The sequence below is a fragment of the Struthio camelus genome, chromosome 1, assembly GCF_040807025.1.
Source record: "Struthio camelus isolate bStrCam1 chromosome 1, bStrCam1.hap1, whole genome shotgun sequence".
Classification (NCBI taxonomy): domain Eukaryota; kingdom Metazoa; phylum Chordata; class Aves; order Struthioniformes; family Struthionidae; genus Struthio; species Struthio camelus.
In genome coordinates this window covers 8,499,945-8,522,493 of record NC_090942.1, presented here as the reverse complement: position 1 = coordinate 8,522,493, position 22,549 = coordinate 8,499,945, and the positions used below count along the sequence as shown (strand labels likewise).

At 43.3% G+C, this 22,549-nt stretch overlaps 1 long non-coding RNA gene across 2 annotated transcripts; it reads right to left on the bottom strand.

The window, feature by feature from the left end:
• Positions 1–950: 950 nt before the first annotated feature.
• Positions 951–12,217, bottom strand: LOC104147668 (uncharacterized). 2 transcript variants are annotated; one of them, XR_011135974.1, is made up of 5 exons: positions 11,904–12,217; positions 10,106–10,268; positions 5,989–7,836; positions 5,056–5,437; positions 951–3,414 (listed from the first exon to the last, which is right to left on the bottom strand). It is a non-coding gene; the product is annotated as an uncharacterized lncRNA (long non-coding RNA). The 2 variants fall into 2 exon arrangements; XR_694943.2 differs by having other exon boundaries at positions 1,008–3,414; positions 5,056–7,836.
• Positions 12,218–22,549: the final 10,332 nt, after the last annotated feature.

Genomic DNA, 22,549 nt, shown 5'->3' with positions numbered 1-22,549 from the left:
AGGTTCGGCCTTTATGGGGATGTTTTGGCAGCTGGGCACATCAGGTACATGGGAGAGGCCTGCAAAGGGGACTATCACCTGAGGTAATACCTGCTGGAGGTAAGTTAGCTGGAGGTTATGTGGCAGCGCTGGCCAAGGATACGTTCCTGACGGAGGCCTCCACGCTGCCTGGCTGTGCTTCTGGAAAGGACCAGTTTACTCAGCACTGCTGCCATCCTAGTGGTACCATCCTTTTGGAATACTGCTACCATGGCGGGACACCCTGTGCTCACCAGCAGCAGTACTGCTCAGCCTAAAGCTTGACTTTTCTGGGGCCATGGCCTCAAGAGCAACTGGAAGCAATGTGGTCTTCAAAGGAGAAGGCAACTCAAAAACGTCTCTTCAGTTAGTAGATGCTGGAGTGCTGGTATTGCACAGATGCTTAAGGCAAGCAACAGGAGAGCATGGGTTGAAGGCTCGTGGGTCGCAAAGTCTTGTGGACAGCTAAGGAGTCAAAGGGATGTTGCACCACTGGGTTTTGTGTCTGCAGCACATGTCTAAGTGTTTGTGGCTTCGCAGCTTCCCAGCCTCTCCATGCTCAGCAAGAAGCAAACCTCTTTTCACTATGTCATGAGCTACACTGCCTTAGCCATGTAGGTAAAGCTGCGCTTGGGTTCAGTCCCTGCAAAACTGGGAAGCTTGTCGTAACAGCTTACAGTACAGCTTGTATGACATTAGATCAGATAAAGGAGATGCTGCCAGTTCATCGTGCTGTGAATTGGTAGAACTACAGTAGCGGTGTTAACACTGATTTTATTTTTTTAACCAGTTGAAGGTACTCCTATGACAGGAATTGTGGTATAATCATAGTATAATCACCGGAGCTACAATTTGAGCAGGACATAATAGTCAAAATCTCTTTGCAAAGAGTACTGGAGACTTAATATATATTATATAAAGAGAAAATTTTTATAAGTAATATCATATAGATTTAATGTTTAATATTAAATTTATAACATGGCCAAAGGTGTACTGTTGATAGATGGCATCCTCAGCTGTATCGTGGGCTGAGGATGTGGAGCATGATGAACAGTCAAATGAGCTGCAGGGTACAACCACAATCAGAGGAGCCATAAACTTAAGCTCTTTATTCTTTCCTGAGACCAACCTACAGTGATTATATACAAAGGTAATATAGGCACATACTCTACCTGAAAAGAGGGGGCTGACAACATTAAGATTCCTCTGCACAGAGCCTCCATTCCTACCAGAGGTGGATTGCAACAGATACAAACATTAGCATTTTCTGCTTCCTAAGGCAACTGCTGGATGGGGAGTTTTTCGCCCAATAGCGTGCAAAGGAAAATGTTTGACAGAGGCACAGCCTGAATGGCATGTAGCAATAATCAAAGGCACCAGCCTGCATCTGGGGTTTAGAAAAGGCTGTAGCACACTGAAATTTTTCTAAACAGCCTCCTTGAAGTTTGAATTCTTAAGCTTCCAAATTTCCCAAGCCCCAAAGGCACTAAAGAAAAAAAGATGTATAAACAGAATTTTAAATAAAGCTCTCTAGAGAGGAAACTGAAAAAGAATACGAGTTTGCTCCTGTAAGGAAGAAAAAGAGCTGAACACACAGGTCCTTTGTTGCATTAGACCCTTTAACACTTCTACAAGATGCTATCATTTGCAATGGCTTTGACTCAGGATAGCAAACATCAGGAAAAACAATGCACAGCTTCATCAGTCAGCTTTATTTTGAGGGAGGCTTCCAGAAACTAAAAATCCCTCCTGAACTGTAATGATTTTATCTTCCTGTGATTCTGTGATTCCTGAAGAAACAAACTTAAGTCGGGAGGAAGGATTCCTGGCTGAGTTAGTCAATGGAACATCTCCTCCAAGCTAGCCCACTTGGCACTGGACAGAAGACCCAACCAAAGAGTTAAGAGTCTGTTTGAATTCAGAAACAATTAGGGAATTTGAAAGGCCTTGTATATTGGACTCTAAAGCTCTTTTTTAATCATGTAAATCTCAGTCCTGATGTTAATAGCAGAAGTGCAATTTGTTAGTGACCTGGGAGTAGACCTTTAATTCCTTTTGAAACTGGTGAAACATGAGTATGTATCTAATATTGTCTTCCAGAGGAACACTTAACCTTCGATTGTCTTCAGAAACATCCAGTCAGCTAAGGGCTTCTAAGAAGCGATAGACTGCTGGAAACCTTCAAAGACACCTTCAGACACGTAACTTTAAGAGGATTTGTCTTTAGGAGCAAATGTGAGGTACCTAGTGTCAGAAGTCTGGCTCCTGCTCATCATTTCTGGATGGAGACTTTAAGGTCATGCTAAGGATCAAGGGACTTTAACAGAACTGCAGCAGACATCTGAAGATAATCCTGAGCCACTAAGTTTTGGTGGGATGGAGCTCACTGCAAGTGACAATCTTGACTGCATGCAAAGTTTGAGCAAGGAAAATAAAAGCCCGAGAAGTTTATAAAGCAGCAGCTTGTCCACAGCAAGAAGTTACAAAAAATCTGCTGGTGCCTAGGTGAATTTTGCAGAAAAAGGGGCTCATTTAAACTCACTGAGGTGATGAACAACCATTTGAAGATTTTCCCCAATTTCTGACTCAACGTAGGTGTTATGAATGGGTAAATAGAATGAGGAAAATTGAGGGGAAGAGAAGGAAAAGCTGCTACCACCTTACAGTGTTCTCAGGTTTAGGTAGCTCCTTATACAGCTCCACAGAAACATTTTGATCTGTGACAAATAAAAGAGTACCTACCCTTGGGGAAAAATGTAAGGAATTATTTTCCAGAAAAAGCCTTTTAGGGATGATTTGCATACCAGAGGGAGGAAGTAACCTCTGCTCTGCAATTCCTTTGGTATTTCAAAACTGATTCGAGAAGTATCTGTGCTCTAATGACTCCAAGGATTATAAAGCAGAGTGAAAGGGATAAGGTATGAGCCTGAGAACATTCCTCTGGGAAATTCATTGTCCTGAGATGAGCAAGAAGCCTTTAACTGCTGGGAAATGCCTTCTACAGACTGCAGCCATGAAAAATGTTCCCTCCTCACAGTGGTTTTCACGTGGGAGCTAACAAGAACAGAACTAAACTGCACCGCACATCGTTGCAGAAGACAGGTCTAATTGGTGCTGAATATAATTTCCTTCTGGCCTGGGATTAAAAATGACTTAAATCTGAGCAGAGAATCCCATTGGGGATCCCCCAGCACTGACAGGGAGATGCCAGCGAATTTTTATAGCTCTCTTCCTGCACCTCATAACAAGAGGAGAAGGAAAGAGCAGACTGCTGCCCTTCAGCTGTCCTTACTGCGATTTGGTCCTGGAAGGCTCCTGCCGGCTATCTCTGGTCAGTGCAGGCACCGGAAACTAACTTTTCTTAATTCCTCTCCCAGAGACAGCAAAATCGATGACCTGAAATCACAAACATTCAAAAAATCAAATGAGAATTACAAAACACATAGGACAAGCCTTAAAAAATTGGCTTAAAAAACACCCAATAGGACCACCTTATTTTCCTCCTACAGTTTGTCTGCAGCTTTGGAGGCCAGGGAGCTTATGTGTTAAAGTGAAAGCTGAGCTTTCCATACAGTCCTGCAATGCTGAGAGGCAGGACCAGTAACAAATACACCAAATCTTTCCAAGTACCGAAACGTTTACCTCCTGTCTACATACAGTCCTCAGTTTTGTAGTGCTGTTGGTGAAGAATAGGGAGAAGGAGCTCTAGAGAGCCTGTCTCTGTTGAAATACATTTTCAAAGATCTGAAATTTCATTCCTTTCTGGTTCACCATGGTGGTCTCTGAACAGCTACTAGTTGAGCCTTAAGCACATGAATAATATCGGTCAAAACCGGTTACAGCTTTACTGCTGCTAAGACACTGAAATGTCAATTCCTTTTTTACATTTAGCTTTTCAATAGCTCCACTCTGAATTCAGATGTTTGCTGTAATTTAATAAAATACTCTAACAAATATATTTGTGTCTAACAGAAGTGTCCTCGGTGGTAAGTAATAAAACACTTAATCCAGCTGCAGAAGCGTGAAACATATTTCCTGTAATCATTTCCTTTTCTGTGTAGCAAGATGACCTTAAAATCTTGCAAAACACATCAAGCGGTGCCTGGAACAGTTCTGATTTAGCCTTCATGATCTAATGGGTTTTTTTCTTTTCTGGTTTCCAGGCTGAAGGGAGAAAATCCAGAAGAATAAGCGCTTTGTCTATCACAGCGCTGAATGATCTCAGCTACAACAAGCTCAGTTTGTTTTCAATAATTTAGCACCTTCTGTATCTTCAGTTTTTTTAAAATGCCAGAAAAATCTGGAAAGACAGTTTTAAAAACTGTTCTCATTTGAAGGGAATATACTTTGTTTTGAGTTTTAATTCCTTCAGCTAGGAAATAGATATACTCTTATAGCAAGAACGTTTTTCCTCCTATTGCTGTTATTCCTCCTCCTTTTTACACTCACAAATTGCTGCAGAGCAGCCATTAAGTGCTGGGACTCCAGATACGGGGGAACTTTTCGGGAGGAACGCTTTATGGCGCATCCTACTGCTTGTTAGAAAGACTGAAAGGGTTTTGGGTGCCTTCGCCGAACTTCGGATCAGTAACAAGTAGAAAATCTTTCCTTTCTTTAACTTTCCTCCCTGTGGCCTCTGAGTACGAGGAAAATGTCGACTGAAAGCGCTGCAGAGCGTAAGTAAACTAGGATACGGTGACACGTGCCACAGAGAGCTGTGAGCATCCGAACACCGCTGCTCAAGCTTGTTATTGTGAATGACTGCTTGCTGAGAGAGGAGGCTGTACAACATACTCTTCTCGATTATTTCTTTGGTTGTCGCATAAAAATGAAAGCTTTTTGTGCTATAGCAGACCCTCTCCCAAGTCCTCATTTATTTAGAGACTCATTTAATATGCATATGCTTAAGAAACAAAAAGCCAGAGTAAGAGAAAACCAGACGGTCACACTGACTAGCTAAGCTTCAAAGCCATTCCGTTCCGACTGGCTCCTATGTCTATGTATTTCTCGGTTATGAAATGTCAGTATTTCGTTTACCTTGCTGCCACTAGCACGGCATGACCTTCACGCGTTTTTTCTGGCTGAAAACCAGCAACTGCATCTCAGGGGAGTGCAACAGGGGCCTGGATACTGCACCGTGGCTGCCAGGTGGATGGAGGAGGTGACAAGTTAAAGCTTGGCTGTGGGTTCGTGCTCCTGCCCTTGGTTTCGCGTTGCTGCGATACTCCTTTGCACAGCGCGTTCCACTTTTTGGCTTCCTGGCATCGTCAGTGTTTAGCGCAAGAGCGGGTCTGGTCAAATGCTGTCTTTGATAATGCACTCCTGTGAGTCATTTAACTCCAGGCATCCAGCCAGTAAGCCAGATCTTGGGTTTACTCGGCACCTCTCAGGAGCTTGTTTTACGTATTTCGGATGGAAGCTGCAAAGTGGAAATTCATATTGCTTTGATAAAGGGTTTTCTAGAGCTGGAGGCAATACGGTTTTATTAAATGGAACAACCTGGTAACTCATCACAGGCTTAGAAGGAAAATCAAGATTCACAAAACTGAAAATGCGAGAGCATCTGTCTGACTTGAGTGATGGTGTTCCTGGTAATAAAATTCCTCTCAATAGAGTCAGAGGGCAACCTTTCATAATGTGAACCGGTTTGTCCTTGGCCAGGCCCAGAATATGGCTTTTGCCAGAAAACCTGCTTGCACCTTTCAAGCACACAGGTTCAGTCCAACATAGGAATGATTCACCAGAAAGCAGAAGTGACATTGGCTAGGTCCAAGCCAAATGGCAGGGTTTGCAACAGGGAAGTTATTAATCTCTTCCAAATTTGCCCCTTCCTCTTGCCACCAAGAGCTGTCATAACACAGTGACGCTCATCATAGCATTTCAGGAAAGCTGGAAAGAAGATAAAAATCTAGGTATAGTGGGAAGTCAGCCTCTCTACCATTTTCATGGCTGTTGCGTGTAGAATCTTACTCAGCAAGAGTTGTCGTGGCAAAGGGTGAAGGCGATGGCAGAGACCTTGATTTCTACAGAAGCTGCATGTTCTATATCTGTGTTCTCCCTCATCGCACTGAGGTTGGCTCCCAGGTTCCAGAATTTGGCTAGGGTCAGCACCAGGACAAGTGAGGTCAAGGATGCTCCTTGAGGACAGTGGAGGGAAAAGCAGAGACTAGCAAGAAGTGAACTGGGCAGGCACTGTGTCTGTGGGTGCCTCCCAGAAAGGCATTACAGAGTTGGAAAACACAGGAATCTGACTCTGAAACATTAATTTGCAGTTTCCATTACAGCAGTAATGCCTCTAATGGGTAATGGATCTAATTACCGAATCAGAATTCACTACATCTTTAAACTCGGGCAGAAAAACTTGAAATTTTGTGCCCACACAAATGTAACCTGCATCGTTGCATTTCAAGCACATAACTGATGTACAAGATAAAATATAGAGTCAGATTTCCTCCCCTGACTTATTGTTTATTGCCAATGCTACTGCACTGTTTAGGCATTAATTCCTCATCTGGGAACCAATTTCCAGTGATTTGGGGCTGGATCTAGACTTCGTAAAAGGAAAGGGTGCTGCAACAGCCAGATTTTCGAGCGATACAGGGGAATAATAGCCAGTGATTAGATCATTCTCTCCAGTGGGCCAGGTTTCAGTGCCTCCTCTGCTTCATCTGAAATTCACATCGAACTCAAGGCTGCTGCCTCCCTGGAGACTTATCTAGCTCTTTGGCATTTCAGAGTGTTGTAAGCTGTGTCCGCCTTTACTGCTGTTTATCTACCTTCTGTGTTAGTTGAGGTGATGGAGAAGGCAAAGAGAAAATAAGTGACAGAGCTTGGGAAGGGCAGCAAATGACGGACATTATACAATTACTATATATATATTTTAAAAGGTGTTAAATATCTGACGGCCCAATATCTTCAAGTATAAGAGTCCAGCGAACAATATGCCCTTAGTTATTCTTAAAGAAAATTCAGGGCCAGATTTTCAGCAGATACGATCTTTTTTGTTACTGAATTGTTAAAATTAATTATGTGGATCATCATTGGTGCAGCATGGGTTGACCACATGACTTCGACTAAAGCTTTACGGCTGAGCTTATTTATTCAAGCCACTGTTTGCAGACAGCTATAAAGGCTCAGGTTGAAACCTGCTGTTGTTGCTTTTGCTCTGGGTTCCTTGTGGCTGGGTGGTACAGACAGCATGAACAACATTTGAGGTACTTTGACATAGCTTTAAAGATTTTAGTTTAAACCTGTGTTTCCATATGCCAACAGAGAATCTCAGCTGTGGTGTTCAGTTTTCTTCTTGCTTTTTTACCTGATGTGACACCCTGATCTCATGAGATTTGGAGAGGTGCCAGTTCCGCTGCAGGTGCGGCTCTTTTTCTTAAAATATTAGACTAAAACCTCAGGATTCAGCAGAATCCAACATAATTAAAATCACAGTAGCTAAGTGGAATTTGAGCTATACGTATTCTGTGGATGCTGTGATTAAACAAACACGTCAGAGTGTCTCAGTTCCCAGTTACAGACTCCTTGGAGTTTATTCTTCAGATACGTTAATTACTCCAGGGTTCGATTCTCGGAAGCGCCTTTTTCATTTCCTGCAAATTGCGCTTCCTCTTCACAGTTCCCATGAAAGCAAGTGGTGCAGTGAGAGCCGTTACCAGCAGATGCTTAACGAACTCCTGAAGAATCAGTACGTGCAAAGGCAAGTGTGCTCAGGGCTAAGGTCTAGGACAATAACTGCATTATTCTGCTGGTGTATTGTATAGCCAGGAAGACGGCCAGCTCCAAGTCCTTCATTCTTTGGATAGGTCCCTGCAATGTATTATTTGAAAATGAGACACACTTATTTGTTGTCAGGGCTTGTAAATTGATTTCTCTTTCCTGAATCTGACCACCTTTTTTAACAGCTGAGCTGATGTACAACTACCTCCAAACATTTGATGCAGTCGGTTACTCAGATAAAATCTATTTATTAGTACAAAGATTATTATTATATAATATTACTTACTCATTTCGGCATTTTTTCAGGTGAAAAATTGAAGAAGTTTAAAGAGCATGTATGCTGTCTCCTTTCCAGTGTACAGAAACATGCACAGCCACCCACCCTCAGGTGCCCCTTCTGGGAACAGTTAGGCAGTAAAATTAAGGCATTTTTTAAATAGATAACATACACAGCAATCTTCAGAGTCTAATTCATGGCTCCACTGAAATCAGTAAGGAGAGGAGAGTTTTATCTACACTATCTATAACAGAGCCCTGTTCTCTGGAGAATCAGTATCCTTTCATTCGGACAAACGCATAGGGCCTGGACCCATAACTGCTGGATCCATAAATACAGACATCTATGTATTAGACGCATAGTCCAGAACGGCCCTTGAGCAGCTGCTCTCTAGCCTCTCACATCCATCCCAGCTCACAAAATACCAAGGGCTTTGAATAGACCTCTGATCGACAGATTAAATTCACAAAAAACGACAAGAGGAGAGCAAGGGGAAGGAATGGTTTGGTCAAGTTCCTGCAAGTATATCTATATCTGGAATTTTAGATACACTGGATTTTATTTTTTGCAACTGATCTTGCAGTTGATAAGACAAATAAAAAATGAGAGGAAAGTATTTTTTTCCTATGACCTTTCTTGTAAAAGAACAAACAAAACTTGATGGCGTTAAGGAATATGAAATTGGAAGTGCTTTTAAAACTTGATAGCTTTTACCTCTTGTATAGTATAAAACTGTCTTTGAATTCACTCCGCGGAAAAAAATTTTCAAAGTTTTCTTGTTGTAACAGTGCTTGCAAACTGGTAATGGAGCTGGTGACCACAGCTGTGACTGCAGCAGCCAACACACTGCAATGGCCTCTAGTTTGGGAGCTGGTACTCTGAATTCCCACGTGAAATGAGCTGCTATTTGGGATGGGAGATAAAAGCAAGTGCTATTGTTCCGCTCCAACAAATGGATAAGTTTTTTATCTGGCAAAATTTAAAACATGCCCAATCTAGGGGAAATATTTAAATCTAGGGTTAGCAAGAATTTGTCTTGTGCAGGTACTGCTCTCCCAGAGGAGGTGCGACCTATTTTAAGCCTTCATTTCCCTAGCAGAGCAGCAGAAGAGGGCTTTGCTGTAGCTAAGAATAATCCCCGTAATGCACTGCTAGGAATAAATTTCCCCGCTGGACGTGGAAGCGGGAAAAAGCCTTGCTATATCAGCAAGTAGCATCCAGGGCGTCCTGAAGACAAGAAAAGAAGATAAGAGGCCCATTTCCATGTGCCCAGAGATGTCATCTATCTGTGACAGAAATGGTCCTCACTCAGAGTGACTGTAGGATTTGAACAGAGGGCTCCTGTGATCCCGAACAAGCCTTCCTCCGCACATTGCCCCAGTATGTTACCCAAGGGCCACTCTTACTATCAGCCATTCAAACACGCTCCCTGTGCTCCTTGAAAAGAGAAACGCCGGGGTAGAAGGAAGAGAAAAAAGCCCTAATTGACAGGAGTGAAAAACCCAATTACAGAGATGAAAGAGGCAGGCCAGGCATATGTTTCTCCGCTTTGGATCATCAGACCTGCCAGTTCTCATTATTTTCTAGCAGGCCTCACTCTCTCCCAAGAAGGCACTCTGGCAGCGTATGGTCCTTTGGAGAAACCTCATGCCTGCCTGACTCACTTGAGCCTGCCTTAGCAAAACCCCGGGTGGCAGAAGAAGCAACACAAGCAAAGGGTGACTACAAGAGGTGAAACGGGAGGAAAGGTAGACCGGAGAATGGAGGAGGAAATAAGAAGACAAGGGTTAAAAAAAAAAAAAAAAAAAGCATGTCCCAGGAGAATAAATTAATCAAAGCCATGGAATTAAATAAAATAAAGCATCTCCCATTAATAATTGAGGAAGCACGCCAGCTCACTGCATGCCACTGTGGATTCTCATTTATCTGAAGAATGGAGGGAGCAAAGGGGAGCGAAGCAGGTATGAAAGGCGTTATTTCCCTGCCTCTAATGAGCAGCGTGCTTTCTTTTCCTTAACAGCTCCCCGCCCCCCTTTACACTCCCGTTTTCCCTCCCCTATTTGTCATCTGCAAACATCTTACTCTTAAGAGGCACCTTGTCAGGTCTGAAGGAGGCAGCCCCAGCTGCTTTGTCCTTGGGCAGTGCTCAGGACTTGTTCCCTGATTATGAGCAGGCTCGGTGGGCTTCAGCTTTGTGATCCCAGACTGTGCTCCAAGTGTCCGGTGTCAACAGAGGTTGTACTGCCTTTAGGTAGAGAGATAGATGGATGCATTAATAGATAGCTTCTACACGCAACATATAAAATACAGCTTTGAAACATAAAGGTCAGGCAGAGGTCAGGCATTTAAAATTAGGAGAAGGCATTACAACCCAATTTGATCCCTGCCATGTGCTACAGTTTAACGCTTTGTTATACGATTGTTATTTTTATCTAGAGGAATGAGGTGAAGCTGGGTAGCAAAGGATATTTTGGCTCATAGTACCCTGCCTTGCTTGCTGCAGAAGCCTGCTGATGGCAAAGGCAGCGACTGGGGGTTTGCAGGAAGATCCTGCGACCAAAGGGCTGAATATCGCCCTACAGAGCTGGTTCCTCTCCCTGCCCCTGTTCCTGGCTGTCCCAAGGACAGTTCCTCACCCTGAAGGTTTTGCAATGGGTACCGGCATACGTTTCCCTCGTTCCTGAGAAACTCTCTAGGAAACTGCTCGCCCGCAGCTCTGTTTGGTCCGTTTTGTTTGATAAATCTCTGTTTTATTAGTTAAAGTAACTGCCAGAGCTTATCTGAAGGAAAGGCTTATTTTGTTAGAGCTTGGCCATTTAGTGTCGTCCTTTGCACGTACCCAGATAACAGCTGCAGGCACGGAAATGCAGAGGCCTCACTGACACCCAGTGTGGAAATGCTGTCGCTCCGGATCTCTAGGAGTTAGAGAGACTAGACCTCCCGAGCACAGAGGACACAGAGTAACACAGGGGCAAATCACTCCAGATCCTCTTCTGGAGAAGCAACCACAGGCTCTCCTCCCTGAGAGGAGCAAAGAGGGTTAGCCAGGACTTACCCAGTTCGCTGAATTTCCCTAGAGTAACAAGCTCTACTTTCAGCTACACACCAGTGTGCCTTTGGGAAAACGGCCATTTCATTTCTGGGAATGGGCACTGCATTGCTCTCTGCTGCGCGTATGGCCATGCCATTCCCACACAACATATGGGGCTAGGCGGTAGATAGCAGAAGGAAGCGATCACTGCTTATATGCAACGGATCACCCCAGCTCAGCCAGTCCTTGGGTTGCAAATTGTTGCAGGGTGGGAGAGGGACAGGGAAGTATCTCTGTGTATAAGCCCTGTCCTTCCACTTACTCCTTTTGCAGAGGAGGATTATTTCTGCTGCATGGCCTTGCCTGAGAAATGCCTCGTGAAGTATTGTAGGCTATGAAACAAAAGTGCCTTCTCTTCAATATAGTAACCGGTAAGAAGCTGCAAATGTATTTCAACTGAGGGCAGTGTGTTTTAGAGATTGTTGCAGTAGGTCTGATCTTGAACCCACTGAAGTCAATGCAAAGACTCGTACCTCTCCTAAGGAGCTTTGGGCTGGACTCTGCTCCAAAACTATTCTTCCACTGATGCAGATCAGGAGTGCTCAACAGAAATCACTGAATGTTTACAGATTTTGAGGAACAGTAGGGGAATGAGACTCATTTCGTAGCTCAGTTGCTTGTTTGATCTGCCCTATTACAGTGCTCTGGAGGAATTTATCCCTGTATTACTCTGTGTCCTCTGTGCTCTGGTAGATCTAGAGATCCTAAACAAAAAGGAAGTTCATGCGGAGCTCAGCACTACCTATAAACATCCATATCTGAAGAGGTGAAAGAGATCAAAAAGCTCACCTGCATCTAGGTTCCTCTTTGGATTTCCAGAGTCTGAAAGCCAATCTATCCCTCTAGGCCTCCTGCCTGGTCAGTGGAGAGAAACAGCAGACTTCTGGCAGCTACCACCCAGGGGGGTTTGGGCTGCCCCATGCAGCGAGCCTTCCTCTCTCCTCTAACAGCACAGGAGGCCCAGGGCCACCCAGATGCTGGCAGATGGCTGCAAAAATGCAGCTGGTGGTTAAGAGCAAAGCTGAGAAGGGAGTTGGGGTTTTGACTCCTCTGCCTCAATGTTGTCTATGACACTGTGCTGCCTCTTGGAGAGGCAGGATTGTGTGCTGTTTTCTCTCTCCAGCTTCCTTTCTAAAGACACTTTGCAAGGCAGTGATCAGCAGATCAATGACCTTTACTCAGAGCAAATATTGCATTCTGGCCTTCCCTGCAGTTTTCTACCCTGGTGCCTTCCCATATGGATGAACAGAAGAAAGCCTCTTTGTAAATAAACTGGCTATGTGAAATAGGAAGCTCTGAGAAGTGCTAAAACTGCTGGTACAAATGGTTCCTTTCTTCCCCATGAACTTTCTCTGGGACAACTGTTAAAAATAGACGCATTCTAGCTTAGTGAAGACAGGCTGTCTCACTCTTCAAAACAGACCCACACTGGCTGTGCTGCTAAAAGAGATGTTATGCCATTGATTCCCTCTCTTCTCTGCAGCCCTGACCCTTGGGTCAGTTCCATCTTTGCAGTTGTTTTCTTGGGAGAGCCTTTGAAAAAGTCTCATTGAGAGCCGAAACACATCTTTCCCAACCAACAAAGGAGCGGCCACACACCAAGACCAATTTTCAAATGGGGGAGCGTGAGTACATACGAGAATCCTACTGACCTCTACTGCTCTGGGCAAGATAAAGACGCTGTTGTGCAACAAGATATCAATAAGGATGGCAATTTGGGGAATACTTCTACAGGCTTCTTAGCAATCCCCTAAACCTCCATCCACACAGATTGTGATCTGATAGACCTTTGGGTCCTGGAAACGGAGCTATTCCTATTTCAGTCTACATAAAGAAAAGCCAAACTAGATCTGCACATCACTCCTGAAGGGCAGCTTCTCGTTTCCAAGACGGTGGTTTGTACCAAAGTAGCACGCAGAGACCCCATCAAGGATCAAGGCCTTGCTTTGGTAAAACACAGTCTCTGTTCCACAAACCTTGTATTCTGAAGCTGCATCCACGTTAACCATTTGATTCAGGCCTTTATTGCAGTTTTGAAGTCCGTACCAGGGACTTAGTGCAGTCCCCACTGGGATGCCTGGGTGTGGTTTGCAGGTGGGGTTTGGTGTGCGCGGATCGGATTCCTTTTGAGGGACGTACACGCTCTGCTCCAACTGCTAATGCTCTCTGTCTCCTGACGGGGACACAGGGGGCCAGACCAAAGATTGCCCTTCTGGTGTCCTGAAATCACATATGTGGTGGGGATATTTAGGGCAGGGCACCAGACTAAATCAAATCCCTCCGAACTGCCTGTAGTATAGTTGCAGGGATTTCATCACCAACAGCTTCCATCTGCTGCTGATCCACATCCACTGCACTAAATTATTTGCTAGTGATGATGAAGCCTTATGTGAAAAATGATAGTAATTAGGTCCTAACGGCCTGTGTCGCTATTGGTAAGGGGGCATAAGTGCTTTCTGATTTATCCCACCTATACCGACCAAGCTGCGCAGGTCTAGAAAGGACCCTGTGCTTTGCATCCTGAGGGAAAGGACACCAGACTCTTCTGAGGGTCCCAAATTCTTAGTTTCTAAACCATCTGAAGGATATTTGGACAGAAGTGAGCCAAAGGAGGTTTTCAGCTCCAAAAGAATTCAGATATGAAATAGCTAAACTACTTACTGGAGTGTGTAACCTATCACTAGAAACAATTGCAGTAGCAGAGGAATTCTGTTAAAAATCAGTTCTACATTAAAAAGAACTGCAGGGGAATCCAGGGAATTCTTACCTGCAATGAAATAGCTGTATAGTGTACTTGAACCGGTACATCTGGTTACTAGTTTGTCTGGTGGGTGTATTTGACTTCCAAAACAGGAAGATCTGCTGAAACTGTAATATAAAACAATCAGTGGACACATGAATAAATATATTGGGGAAATAGGCATGACTTCTGTAGAGAGAAATCATGCATCACAACTGTATCAGAGCTCTTCCAGGGTCTCAGAAAGGGTGTGTTTAAGGTACAGAATAACTGTACATTAACTGTCTTAGCTGGAAAAGAGGTGTTGGGGCAGAACAAAGTCTATAATGTCATGGCGGAAAGCAGAAGATGCCTAAGGCCCAACTGCTTGCTCTTTCAGTATCAAGGATTAGTAGGCACCAAATGAAACCCGCAGGTGCCAGGCCTTCAAAAACAAGCTAAAACACATAGCAACAGCCATATATGGCAAGAGCGCACAGCTGTAAGAATGTACTGTAAGAACTAAGCTCATTTTTCACATGACATAGACTTAAGTTATGGAACTCCTCGCTACAGGGTGCTGTTGAAAATGTACAAGGTTTCAAGGAGCAATTGGACAAAGTTTATGGAAGAAAAAAATCCACTCCAGATTGTTAAAGACTCTTGAGTCTGTGTCAGGGAACCCTTAAGCCCTAGTCTTCTGGCTGCAGGGATAGTACTGAGGGAGGGATTGTCACCCTCGCTCTTTTCCTACCCTTGTCTTCCATAGATAGCTTCCATAGTCTTCTTGGGCACTGTTAGACAGTACTGGGCTGGGCTCTTCTTTGATCTTCACCAGAATAACCGTTCTTATGCTTTCATTGCTCCTCAGCGCCTGAGCAGTAAATTTTAAATGAGCAAAGGGTATGTATTTTCTCAAAATATCAATGAAACTGTGGCTCTCTGTGTATCAAAAAAAATCTAAAGTAAAAATGGTTTCAACAAGAGGATGGACGTATTCATGGCGAAGAGGTCCACGGGGGACTATTAACCGTGATGGCCCAGAAGCAACACGTGACTTGGAGGTGCCTCACTGCTGCTGGTTAGAAGCTCTGAGGAGGTATTGAAGGTAAGGTTAACCAGTTTCTTATATCTTCTCTTAATATCCAGTACTGGATGTTGTCAAAAACTAGGTCAGCTGAACTTTGTTCTGAACCACTAGGGCTGTTCCCACATCTCGTGCACATTTTAACAGACTACATTAGAGAATGTTAAAATAACGATCATCAGTAACTTGCAGCGTGAGCCTGTGAGATTGTTACCTATTGCTATGATGGCCATCCCATTAAGTCCTACTTTTATCAACTCCAACCTTCTAGCATGCGGGGGAACGATGCCAACCTTTTATCATTAATATGCAGGGGAAGGATGTGCTGACAAGAGCGCAGCTATGCTAGCGATTATTAACTCTCTGAACGTGGTAAGCCTGGTGTAACCAGGAGCCTGAGCCTTCAGTTTAAGCTAAACAGCTGATGCAAAGCCAGCCTCCTCCACACCCCTTGCCTCCTAAGCACTCACTTAGTGCACAGCCTTCTCGAGGAAGGACCATGTCATAAGGGAGATTTTGTCCCAACAAAGCCTGAAACACTGACAACAATTTTTCCCTTTGCAAATCATAGGCATTTCTGCAAGCTGCACAAAACTCTCATTGCTAGAATCCAAGATCCAAAACAGACCTTATTCCAAAGGAAACCGATTTTAAAGGTGCCTTGGCATTGTAAAGATACCACTGTATTATAAAGCCAGAATATCCAGTCGTTCTCCAAAGAGATTTTTCTCTCTCAAGCAACCACCTTCTGCCCCAACTTCCATCACTTCACCCCCTCACTTCTCTAATGTGTGAGGGGATGTTGACAAGGTACAGTTTTTTTTTTCCAGTAAGAAAAAAATTGTCACCTCATCACCTCGTTGTCAGCTCATCATTTGTTCTGATGAGTTTTAAGAAAAAGTCATTTTTTTCCATGAGGAGCAGATGATAAGTTTGCTTTAAAACCTTCTTTCTCTAGAAAGATGGATCGGCAGAAAGTCTGTGGTCTGCCTGGAGGTCAGCTATTTAGATAGTGGTGGTATGGAAATGGAGCTGAATAGAAATAGAGGACTTTATTGTTTTCATATGTGCAGCACTGCGAACCTAATTCCTACAGTAAAATAATACAATTTCTAATCAAAATGACCATTCAGTGAGCTACTAGACTTGAGAGGAAATAAATATGTGTTTAAATGTTCTTTTTAATGTTTGAAAGGCTTCCTAGAAAACGTACAGGTTTCTCTTTTCGTATGACTGACATTTCCAAAAAGGATGTTGGGATTCCTGTGAGACTAAAATATCTTCAGTCTATACAGCAAGTGTCAGAAGTGAGTATCTCAGTCCTGATGTATTTTTGATTCCACAGCCACATATTCATAATATATCAGACATGCTAAAAAGTTCCTGAAAAATGTGTTGATGGAAGAAATATGAGTTGAGCTCCTGTAGACCTCCTCCAGAATACCAACGAGTAGATTGATCTATCAGAAATACCCACAAAGGGCTGATGTATTAAGAAAGCCCTGTTGCTGCAAGTTGTATGATTAACATCGCTGTCAGATTCTTGTCTTCGTCTCTATCTCTTGTTTTAAATCATAGATTTTCTCAGTCATCTGCCTCCAAAAGAGAATCCACTAATATTATGCACTCCAGAAGTAGCTTCAGCCAGAGGAGCCTGAAGCACCTCACAGCCTCCAGGTGCTGGATGAAATCCATGTTATTAGACTTACTGTGAGGTGGGGGAGAATGACTTATGGATTGAAGTCCAGAGGTGCCCAGCAATTTCACTGTGCTCACTGCTGGGCTCCTGTTGCCTCCTACCTTCCTTGTTAACAGGCGAGCAGTAAGGAAACAGTAACTTCAGCAGCAGACAAGACCTGATGCAGTTGTCACCTATGGCTCAGTAGTGATATCCTGCCGTAGATAAAAGGAATTTGCAAAGGAAGAAAGTAACTGGGATTTTGTGGCACTTTGTTCCTATCCATGCCTAGAAAGAAATCTGAAAGTTCTTTTGTCTTGCTTGTCTTCAGCAAAAGTTGCCCTTTTGGGGGCATTTTTCTACATTAAGAAAGCATTTCTGTTATTTGGTTTTGGGGAGTGACTCAGAGATCTCTGATGCATACTGTAACCTTACTAAAAAGGTAGGGACAGAGTGACATTCTAACAAAGGATTTTTTGCTGCAATCTTTCTCCAGGTGTATGAATGACAATTAATGGAATCACACAAAAAATAAGGCAGAAATCCTGACCTAGGTGGTAAGATTTGTATTGAGTATTTTGGATTTCACTGGTGTTTTAAAAGTCTAAAAATCATATTCTATCTATCTTAGGTACACTTCATTTGCTTGCTGGCTTTGATGCCAATTTTCCAGCCTTTAAAAGACTTTTTAATAAAATGTTTACAACAGTCCATAGTTTCTAGCTAAAAACACAAGGCTTTGTTCCACACTCTTCAACTATGGTTAGAAAGGGCTCCTTGGGCTCTTTTGAATAATTCTCCTGGGAACATCTATAGTCTTTCCCGGTTTCAGCACTAATCAAGATCATCCGATGCATCAGTGTTTCTGTGCAGTCTGCAACTCAACACAGGTCGTGACAAATCTCAGTACTTTTACAGTTCTTTCTGATTCCCAAACCAAGAATCTGAACTTACATGCTGTCAGATCTAGCACTCACAAAAACATCAGAGAGGCCCAAAAGTCAAGAGAGTTTAAAAAGTAAACTCATAAATAAGAATGCAAGGTCTCTGTCTTCTGAATTTTACCTCTTTACATTTTAGCTCACTTCTCCGAGCCTTCCTCTAACTGGAGAACTCTTCTTTGTTTCTTTAAATCAGCTGAAGTTCTCACTCAGGCTTCAAGTCTCAACCGACAACATAATGAAAATTGACTAGACTCCAGCTTTGTAACTGTTCACTCAAGGCAAGCTGCTGGAACAAAGAGCAATGGTTCTTCTTACCGCCACTTCTGGTCAGTATTATCCCACATCTTATTTGTGGAGCAAAGTCTTGTCCACGTGAAGCAGTGATGCCAAGATAGGTACCAGCCATCGCAAACTGTTCCTGGGCTGACGCTCAGTGACAACCAGCATTTAAGATCCTCGCAGTGATGCAAGACCTAAGTCTTCCTGAGGTGGGTTGCCAATGAAGAGCTTCACCAGGAACTGCATTTTAAGCTAAGGTATGATTTAAGCCAACACAAATCTTGTATACCAACGGTTAGAAGACACCCCGTACGAGATAAGACAAGAGGAGTGAAAAAAGAGAAATTAGGGATTAAGCCACAACAGACGATAGGAAATGTTCTCATGTTGTGTGTGTTTGATTGCTTCTACCTCATCTGTAATTGCATCATAAACTCTTCAGTATGGAGAGTGTACGTGTTGGCAACAGAACAAATAGGTCCCATTCTTTTACGATGAAGGCTTAAACGGCTGCAACCTCTGGAGATGTTGCAATATAACCAATAATAAAGAAAGATTAACGTGAGGGAATCTGAGCAGTAATGAAGGTAAGACAAAGCTGTGCAGAGTTTCAGAGGTGAGGTCTGAGAGCTGAGAAGGAAATTAATCATTATTACTGTTGTTATTATTCATTTATATTGGGCCATAAGTGGATGTGCCAAATCTATAAAGAGAAAGTCAGAAGAATCAATATTTTCTTATCGCGTTTATGTATTTTTGTCAAAGCCTCATAAATTAGTGCCATTTTTGGAATCAGATTTTGGACTTCATGTCAAATCCAGCTGTTGTGCACTTCTAATGGAAAGTATCACTGCCATTTATTGTTAGGCATAAAATTGAGACACTAGCCATAAAAGGATGCTGAGCACTGTAACTCCGACAAATCCATCTCAGTGAAGGCTGTTATCTAGGGATATATAAATATTGAAAGGGGAGATGCTTGTTTCCTTTCAGCACATTCTCCTGGATAATCCATTTGGCATTACAATATCAAAAGCTGTATTTTATGTATTAAAAAGATGTGTATCGTCTGTGGTCCCTACTCATTCTGCCTGTGCTTTGCTTTCCCATTAAACTAGCTGTATTTCAATTGCAAGGGTGGGAGAGAGACTTATTAAAATGCACCAAACTCTGAGCAGATCTCTCCCAGTCTGCCAGTTGCTTAAAAGTTGTTTGAGCTGCCACTGCTTAAAACTGCTTCTCTAAACAGCTTCAGGTTTCCTTGTGTGGTGGGTTGGGGCAATTAGCCGCTGAGGCACTCAGAGGATGTCCAGCGATTGTGGTGGGCCGGAATCCGTGCGGGGAGAATGAATGTCAGGAGATGTAGAGAAATCATTAACTTGCAGGACGTGAAGCACCAGCAGGCGATATACATATGAGCAGGCATCTGCATTTAGATCCCTCCTCTGCTTACAAAAGTATGTATTTAGATTGAATATGTCAGACCTTCTCAGGGGATGAAGAGATTATGTGGAGCTGGGGAGGGGAACTACTATGCTATAAATAGCAGCCTCCCTAAATATGTCAAAGGATAACTAAATAATTTATCATGTGGATAGACACATGAGAAAGCCACACAAAGAGTCCTGTTACCCACATCTGAAGGTTCTGCACGAGGCTCTGGCTTAGGCAGTCTGTCATCTTTCCTCTGCCTAAGTTATTTGCCAAGTACAGAGCTGATAAAGGAAGAAGGAGAAAATTTTCAGAGTTTTGGATGGGATTATATGACCCCATTGCCTATTAGACTGGGAGAGAGAGCTGATAAGTCGAGGGGTCCCTGCAGTCCTGTGCTCTTACAGATAGGGCCAAACATTCATTTGATGCCTCTAGGCGCTAATGCTTTCCTGCTGAATTTTCAATTTCCTTTTAGACTCTCAGTCTGCCTTGCCTAGAAGAAAGATTCACTTTAAAGGTCAGCAACATTCACTTTATTTGTGTGTATAAGATTAATCCAAGAGCACACTTTTCTCATGCACATCAGAGAATCCACGAAATTAGGGTAGCATTATGCTGTACAAACTCAGACCTTGCACAAACACTGTACTGAGAAGGAACACAGGATAGGAACATATATTATAGTGAGCTGGAGAATAAAGGTTTTAATGATTTAAGTCTGGCATAGACACTTAATAGTTCACAATTCTTGCAGAGTCTGAAGACTTCATAAGACTTCTGTCAGGATCATTCAACAGATATGCTAATAAAACTTAGAAGATGGGCAACAAGAAAAGAAGAGACATGTAGAAGATTGGTCTGTAAGTTCAAAAACTTGAGTCTTATTTCTAGCCCTTCAGTTGACAAATTCTTTGAAGAAGCTATGCTGTTTCCCTTTTCTGCGTCTTTCTTTCCCCTCCTGCAATTTGTATAAGGTGGTTTGCACACTCTTTGGGCTAAGCTCTTTGAGATAACATGGTTTCTTTCTGCATGGAAGTACAGCACCCAAAAGCAGTACCCCTACCTGCATGGGGCCTTTGGATGCTATTATAACATTAATGAAGTAGTAATAGGCTCCATATGCCTTAGGTTTTATGGAGACACTATTTTGCAAATGTTTAAACAGATGCACAAGGAATATTTTTATATTTTTTACTCTCTGACCATCTGTAAAGCCAGGTGTCTAAATTACATGAGTTACAAAGTCTAAAACAGAAGTATATAGCTAATACATCTGGAAGACGATAAACTTGCTTAAACTAGCTCTCCAATACATAATTGTGTAGCAGTTCTGAAGTCTGATGTCTTGAATGGGTCTAGAAACCTTGTATTTTTATACCAAGGTCAGCATTTATCGATAATCGGGACAGAGCCAAGTAGAGGGTCTGTCGTGCATGAGTGAGGAGTGATGTACTTCACTCGTAAGAGAGAAGCAGCAACATGTTTTATTGAGATAAGACCGTGATTTAACAAAGTTCAATGGTAAATAAGAGAGTGGTTTAACGAGGGTCAGTGGCAAGGTTCCCTAGGTTATTTATTGCACAGGGGACAGGGCCAGGCGAAATCGTCAAGGAGATCCTCCCATTGAGTCATGGGGTTCAGAGTGGACTCCCTTGCTCGCCAAACTTCTCCTTAGTCCCAGACTTAGTCAACAGTTTATGTCTAAAGGATTATGTGCACAATCAATCTGAGATACACTTAGCAAAGTCTGCAAAGTCTCAGCGTGCTATTAGTCTCTTACTGAGGATCTGTCATGGGTAAGGAGTCTCTCAGCCTCGAGGAATAACCTTGAAAAGTGTCCCAACTCAAGGGGAGATTCACTGCTGTACAGCCAGCTGGCATGTAGGAGAGCTCAATGGGCTCTAAGCTGCAGCGCTATTTACGGGCACAGAGTTTGACTCACGGCCATACAATATTTGGTGTGGAGATATACCTTTTTTTTGCTAATCTCATACCATGTAGGGGAAAAGACACCCCTTTTTGCTGATCTCATGCCCATTTCTGCTCATTCACCATTTGCAACCAGTTTCGCCTAGTTCATCCTGGTCAGCCCTGGGCGCTGTGAGCTATTTGCGGTCAGCTGGAGCCTGAGATAAGGGAATTGCCCTCCATCACACCTTGGGCTTGAAATCGGGATGGCGGGGGTAGTCGCACTCCACCACGGGGCCACTAAAATTGTTGGAGGGGCTGGAGCACATGATATAGAGGAGCTGCGAGGGGAACTGGGCTTAGGTAGCTTGGAAGAGATAAGCGGGGGTGTGTCAGCAGCTCTCTAATATTTAAAGTGACATATAGAGAAGATGATGCGCAGTAACTCACATCCCAGCTGAGCTGTTTCCTTGTGTGGGACCTGCCATTCCCCGATCCGGCTTCCAGCCCTGGGAGCCTCAATGCAAAGGTCGACTCACTGCCTCCAGGTGGGTAACAGGCATTGACCCCAACTGATCAGCAAAGGGTTTTTAAACACCCGTTCCAGAAGGTGACATGAGCTAGAGGCACCGTTTAATAGTTCCTGTGCCTTCACAGTGCTTGGGTTTTGAAGGAACAGCCAACAGCAAAACCAGGTAGCCTGGGAGAATTTTGTTATTTATAACCAGCTGATGTTATTCCTCAGCCCAGTCCTCTGAGTAATTGTCTCTTTTTTGTGTAGGCTTGGAAAATTTAGCTTCTTTTGTCCAGTAAATCAGATTAGGGTGAAATAAATCCGTCAGTTGGGCCTCTTTTCCCTTTCTGCTGTGCCCTTGCGGCTCTCCTCTAACCTACGTGGCTGCTGAGAGAGGAGTTCAGCCCGCTGTTAGGGAAGGGGGGAGCTCAGTCAGTTGGTCAGAAACACCTCAGCCCTTCTGGTCAGATATCAGTTGAAACCCGTCTGGAAGGGTATGGTGGAGAAAGCAGTTTAGCTTTTGCTGGAATAAATCAATACTGATTTAATGGGAGATTCCTAGCTCAGCCCAGCTAAGGATCTTGTTCATAATCAGTATAAAAAATATGCTTAAGCAAGAGAAATTTGCACTGCCTGTGCATTTTATTGTCTAGGGAGATAAATCCGTGCCATGGGCACTTAGACAATACCTTAAGGTATGGGGAAAGGGTCCCTTTGGTCTCTATCAGCATTTGAGACGAGAGGGTACTTATAAGTTCCCTGGTGGTTGAGGGAGCTTGGAGGGGTGAGATTTGCATTACTTTTGCACAAAATCCAGCTCTCAATTAACAGCTGTGTTACAGAATTGGAGGAGACATGTAGGATAAATGCCT